Consider the following 6,734-nt stretch of genomic DNA (forward strand, 5'->3'; position numbering starts at 1 on the left):
TAGTAAAAGTAATAAATCAAGAGAAAGAAAAAGAACCCTTCACGGTTTCTCTTTTTTAATATAATAAAATTACATATTTAAAAAATATAGAAATATCTCAAAGAGTATCAGAAATAAGAACAATTTTACAACTTCATGTTTAGTTTGTGTTAGCCCTTAGTATTCTCTTATTTAACAATGAATGTATGTACAAAGATTTATAGTGTAAGATGATTTGGGTGATATAGAAAATAAAAATGCAAATGCAACAGAAGACATAAGAGCAGGCACAGGCCAACTGATGGAGAAAAACTCAGTATTCCTAAATGTCTTTGGTGGACAGCCTTGAGTATATTCAATTAACAATAACTGATGTTTGTTGGCAGGTCATTGAAATATAGACTAAAGACAGCTTTGTTCAGCAGCAGGAAGCACTTAGGTGCATAGCATGACAATGGGATGTCCATCGGACATGATTGCTCAACAGAGGAAAGTAGTCATCATCCCCCTTAGTAAGAGCTTTTCTTTTGATTGCACTCCCATCTTAGGTAGAAATGTGAAGCATTATGAAATCTACTCAACACCCTTCATGGCCACACTGAAGATAAACTTCTGTTTTCTTGATTTCAGAGGGTTTTGTGTTTTTGTGTCTTTGTTTTTTGAGAAAGAACTTAAGGGTGGATAGGGAGCAGGAGAGGAACTGCAAGGACTTAGGAGGAGGGAAAGAATATGATCAACTGTATTTAAATTTAAGAATTATTTTAAATAAAAAATATTAAGAAGGAAGTGACAAGCTTTTATTGTATTATCTGTGATGTTCTGTAATATTCTTTCATGCTCAATGGTGTATTTATATTTGTATTCCTAATGATGTATGTAGATATAATCCATTGTTTTAATGGTTTTATGTTTTTTATTGAATAAATATCCTCAAATAATGTATCTATTTTCTTATTCCTGTATAATTACGCATATTCAACTTTCCATAATTATTTACATTATAATAAAAAACACTACTTTTTGTGTGTGTGAGTGAAGTGAACTTTATTGATGGTATTAAAGAGAGAAGGGATCCTTAAGCCCCTCTCTTTCTTCAGTAGTTTTGGGATGGAAACTGTGAGGGACAAGCACAGTGTTGGGGGCTGAGTTGGGACAGGGACTCTTTCACAGCTCAGGACTTCTCTTGCTCTTGTGTTCTTGCTGGGGTAGATGGTCCAGCACTTCTTATACCTTAGAGGCCATGTAGGCCATGATGTCTACTGCCCTGCTGCTGTAGCTATATTCATTATCATACCAAGATAGGAACTTTACAAAGTTGACTTTGAGAGCACTACCAGCCCCTGTATCAAAGATGGAAGAGTAAGTATCACTGTTAAAGTTGCAGGTGACAACCTAGTCCTTGTTGTAGCCTGTGATGTCCTTTAGTGGGGCCTTAGTTGCCTGCTTCACCATCTCTTTGATGTCATCATATCATACCTGGCAGCTTTCTCCAGGTGACATGTCAGAACCATGTCAAACATCTTGTAGATAGGAACACAGAAGGCCATGCCATTTAGTTCAGTCGGGGATGACCTTCACACAGCTTTGGCAGCACTAGTAGATGCAGAGATGATGTTCTAGCCACCACACCACAGATTCTCAGAAGAGCCATCCACAGTTTTCTGGATGGCAGTAATGGCACTGACTGTTGTCATGAGATCTTCCACAATGCCAAAGTTGTCATAGATGGCCTTGGCCAGAGGGGCCAAGCAGTTGGTGGTACAGGAAGAGTTACTGACAATCTTGACTGAATTTTCATACTTCTCATGGTCTACAACCATCACAACCATGAGGGCATCACCAGAAGGGGCGGAGAGGATGACCCTTTGGGCACCATCTTTCAAGTGGGCTCCAGCCCTCTCTAATGGTGAAAACGCCAGTAGACTTCACAACATACTTGGCACCAGCATCATCCCTTTTGGTGTTGGCAGGATCTTATTCCTAGAAGAAGGTGACAGGCTTCCCATTGATGACAAGCTTCCCATTCTCAGCTTTGACTGTATATATATATGAGAGTTTATAAAGCTATATACAAGTATTTTCAACTCTCCTTAGTATCATCAAGCTGAATAGTTAGAAAAATAATTACTACAATTATCACAGTAATACCAGCTGTTTATAGTACTATCTGTATATATTAGGGTTGCATTGTTTTTTATGTCTGTGTTGACAAATATTTTCCATTTAATTTTTGTTAAGCTGATGAGAGTGAAATCTGCAATACATACTTTTCATATAAAAATTAGCAATAAAAGTAATAGACACTTTGAATTATATCTACAGATATCACCACATCCTAACTTCACTATCTAATTATTTTTATCATTAATAAATCTAAATACAAATGTTTTTATTAACTTGTCCACATGAAATGGATCTTAAGACTTTCCTGAGGAAAGACCAAATTCCACACATGACAGACATTCTCGTTTCTCACTCTCTTTCATGAAATTTGCTTTTTATGTTGTGGTATTGTAAATTCTGACATCACATATTCAGTCTCATTTTCTATGATTTTTCTCTTTGTTCTTGAAGCTACAATTATTTTATTCTGCTTATAATGTGATTTCTTTTAAAAATTGACAAGGGAATCATCTTTAAGAGGTTATAAGTACAATGCCATGATTTGGATGTGGATGAACTCTCTCTTACCTCAGGGTTCATGTGACTGGTGCTTGCTCCTCAGGGTGGTGGCTTTGGAAAATTTTGTTTGAGTTATAACAGGTGAAGCTTAGAGGATGGTCCTAAGTATATTGGGGGTATGGTCTCAGATGTTCAGTTGGAGAGATGGCTGAGTGTTGAAAGTGCATACTGCTCTTGCACAGGACCTTGGATCATTTCCAAGTGTGTAAAGCAGTTCACAACAACCTGTAACTTCAGCTTTAGGGTAACCTAATGCCCTCTTCTCTCCTCTGCAGGTGCCTTCACTCATTACACCCCCCCCACACACACAATTTTTAATTAATCTTTAAAAAACGAGATATACTGGTGTAAAATATGTATAGGAAAGTATTTATGATATCTAATAAAAGTGAAAATTAAAAACAAACACAAAGAGATGTCAGAAATATAGGATATATATTAGAATATAATATAGAACATAAAATACAGTGATGTCCTTAACATCTCCTGACCAAGAGCAGCAGACATGTTCATATGCAATGGTTGAAATAAAGAAGTACTGAAGGACATATAGAACCAGGTAAAATCTCCTAAAAATAAAAAAAAGAGGCTTATCATAAAATACCAGAGCCAAATAATTTAGAATTTATCAAGTTAATAAAAAACCCACCCAACATACAACTTTACAGAAGCATCTGAGCTTATGACAGAGCACTTACTCAGCATGTGGAAGGCCCCAGGGTTAATCACTAGCACCTCAGAAGTAATAAAAACAAAAAATGGCAATATTGATCCTCTTTGCCACATCTAGAAGTGTACATAATATTCTTTACAGGTAAGTGCATGAGGAAAGAATGGACCATCCATATAAAATGAATCATTAATCAACATTAATTATAAATGGCCCACTATGAGAAGACATGGAAGAAGTCTAAATGAAAACTGAATGAAGTTAGTCTAATAGAGCCACATGCTAGATCAAAGCAATAAAATAAAGTATTGGAAGACATAAATCTACAGTGAGAGAAAGTAGTAATTACCAAGAACAATGGCAGGCATCAACACTCTTCTGCAGGAGATTATAAGACAAGTAAATGTTGTTCTGCTTGTGTCAAAATCCACTGAACTCTATTCCTGACAAGCAGACTCCATGGCTGCTTGCTAGGGACTGGCACCTGTCCACTGTGCCCCTCTATCTCTGTGAGACTCCAGAGATCCTAACCAGTTCCCACCAGAGACTATCCCTAACTGTAGATGTAACTGTCTTGTTAAATAAGAAACACAGAATAATTGCAGAGTTAAAAGCCACAAGGTCAGAGCAAGAGCAGAAAACTTTTCCCTTCACTGCTTCTGCTGTCTTTCCTCTCCACAAGAGACCTACTTCTATGAGTCCTGTCTTTTTAATAGACTTTCTGTTCTGGTTTCTCATTGGTTGTAAAGCCAGCCACATGACCTCCTTGTCACTGCCTGTCTGTCAGACCTCCAGGTCTTCTATGGTTGGTATTGAGATTAAAGGCGAGTGTCTGCCATGCTGGCTGTGTCCTTGAACACACAGAGATCTACCTAGCTCTGCCTCCCATGTGCTGGGATTAAAGGTGTGCACCACCACTGTCCACCTTCTGCTCTGGCTTGCTCTGACCTCAGGGCAACTTTATTAACATACAAATAAAATCACATTTCAATACACATAAAATATCACTATACCTAACCACTGTCCAGCCACAACAAGTGGCAGGAGATCCAGACCCCTTGGTCATTGCAGGACTTACCCTAATCATGCCAGTCATAACACTGGGCTTTTTGTTTGCGCTATCAATCCTCAAGAACCAGGACAAGCCCACACTCCAGGGGAAGTTTGTTCCAAACTTCTTGACCAAGATACTGCAGGCACCATATTGTAGCTGACAAACAGACCAACTGACAGAGGACATCCACATTTTAACCCTGCTATGAATTAGCTCCTATCCTAAAGCTATAGACATCTCTACTGAAAGAAGAAAGGCAAATAGAACAAAAAGGAGAAAAAAAACCTTATCCAACAATCTAACTGCTGGTGTGAAAATCTCAAATGCAGAAACAAGAACATTTTGCCAAAAAACCCCAACAACAACAACAATGACAACAACAACAAAATACAGGCCTTGAACTCAAAGTGATTTATTTGCCACTGCCTCCTGAGTCATGGTATTGAAGGCATGTGCCACCGGGCTTAGCAGAATATAGATTTTTAAGAAATGTTAATATCTTCTGGATTTCCTCAGTGTGTATTATAAGGTCTCTCTTTTAATTTCTAATTTTATTAATCTGGAAATTCTTTTTTAGTCTTAGTCTTGTGTTTAATTTGTTTAAGTGTTTCTCAATCATATAGATGTTTTAGTAGAAACAACTATTTTTCAATGATTATTAGTATTTTTTTTATCTTTTGTTGTTGTTTGGTACTATTTTATTGATTTCAGCCATGGTTTTGATTATTTCTTCCCATCTACTCTTTAGACATATTACACATTCTTGTTTTTCTAGAGACTTTCAGGTTTATAGTTAAGTTGAGATTGCTTAAGGGTTTTTGTTTTTATGTAGGCATTTAGTGCTATGAAGTTACCTTTAAAAAACAAACTTCTTAATGATTCTTTGTGTATTTCATACCTTGCATCCTGATCCCACTCATCTCCCTATCTCCTTGCCTCTGTTTTTGTGACCTTAATCTTTCAGCCACCACCCCAGTTTAAAGTATAGCCAAGAAACAAACCAAACTCAAAAATCCCAATCAATTGACCAACCAAAAAAGAAAAAAAATCTCAGTATAGAAGCTGTAGTGTGATCAAGTGAGTCAAGCAGTGTACCCTTAGTCCATACATCTTTAATTGCAAGTGTTCATTGTAATGGATCATTGATTTGGCTCCAGACCTCTAACTTCTGCTACCCTGTTGGTATTGGGCCCTCACTGGGGCTCCTCCTGGATATCCTATGGTGTCACAGAGATCCTGCAGCATTGGATCAGCAGGTCTGGCCCCTTCACATTATTCAGCAGTTCATAGATGGGGTGCATGTTGGAGTGAGCTAACACATAGCCCTGGTTCTGGGTCTGGGTGGTAGCTGTGTTGGTCAGCTCATCAGCTTTCCCTCAATGACATAGTCAGGGCGAACTCTCCAGCACTGTCCCAGCCAGCTCACCCAAATCATCAGGCAACAAAAAGAAGAACCAGTTCTCCTGCTCTCAAGTCCTTGGGCTGGCTCACCCACACTCACATCACCAGGACCAGCTCTACTATTTCTTCCAGGCATGATATATGGCCCACTCTCCTGATTAGAACTGCCTACATTTTGTCCCATAGATTTGGGTATGCTGTATTTTCACATTAATTCATTTATTAAAATTAAAAAGATTATAATTTTTCTTTTTGATTTCTGTCTTGCCCAATTTTCAGTAAGTAGTAAGTATTCTGTTTCCATAACTTTGCTGTTTCTTTTGTTGTTGATATCTAGCTTTAATTGGTGGATTACAATTATGATTAGTGTATTATTTTATTTTTCTTTTAAATGTTGACACTTGATTTGTGTTATATATAATATGTGGTAAAATTAGCCGAAAGTTCCATGGGCTGTTGAGAAGAGAGGGTATTTGTCTTAGTTACTCTTCAATTGCTAATACAAAATACCATGACTGAGACAAGTTATAGGAGAAAGAGGTAAACTGGGTGTCTTAGTCACTGTTCTATTGCTGTGAAGGGACACTACGACCAAGAACTCTTCTGAAGAAAGCATCCAATTGGGGGCTTGCTTACAGTTTCAGAGGTTTAGTCCATCATCATAGTGAGGAGCACAGTCTCATGTATAATATGGGGAAATGGTTGTGTTCTTGTGTAGATTGACTGGCTAAGAGACAGACTCTGGGCTTGACAAAGGATTTCGAAACCCCAAAGCCCAACATCAGTGACACATTTCTTCCAACAAAGCCTCATCTATCTCTTTTTTTTCCTTTTCAAGTTTATTTATATAAGGCATTCTATAATGTATTTTTAAAAAATCTTTTAAAGTCTGAGACAGCTATAATATATTGCATATTTTCATTCTCACCATTGTTTTTTTAAATTTAA

General features: G+C 37.5%; 1 pseudogene; it reads right to left on the reverse strand.

Moving 5' to 3' along the window:
• Positions 1–1,203: 1,203 nt before the first annotated feature.
• Positions 1,204–4,577, reverse strand: LOC118595055 (annotated as a pseudogene).
• Between the last annotated feature and the right edge of the window lie 2,157 nt (positions 4,578–6,734).

The sequence above is a fragment of the Onychomys torridus genome, chromosome 1 (assembly GCF_903995425.1).
Source record: "Onychomys torridus chromosome 1, mOncTor1.1, whole genome shotgun sequence".
Taxonomy (NCBI): Eukaryota; Metazoa; Chordata; class Mammalia; order Rodentia; family Cricetidae; genus Onychomys; species Onychomys torridus.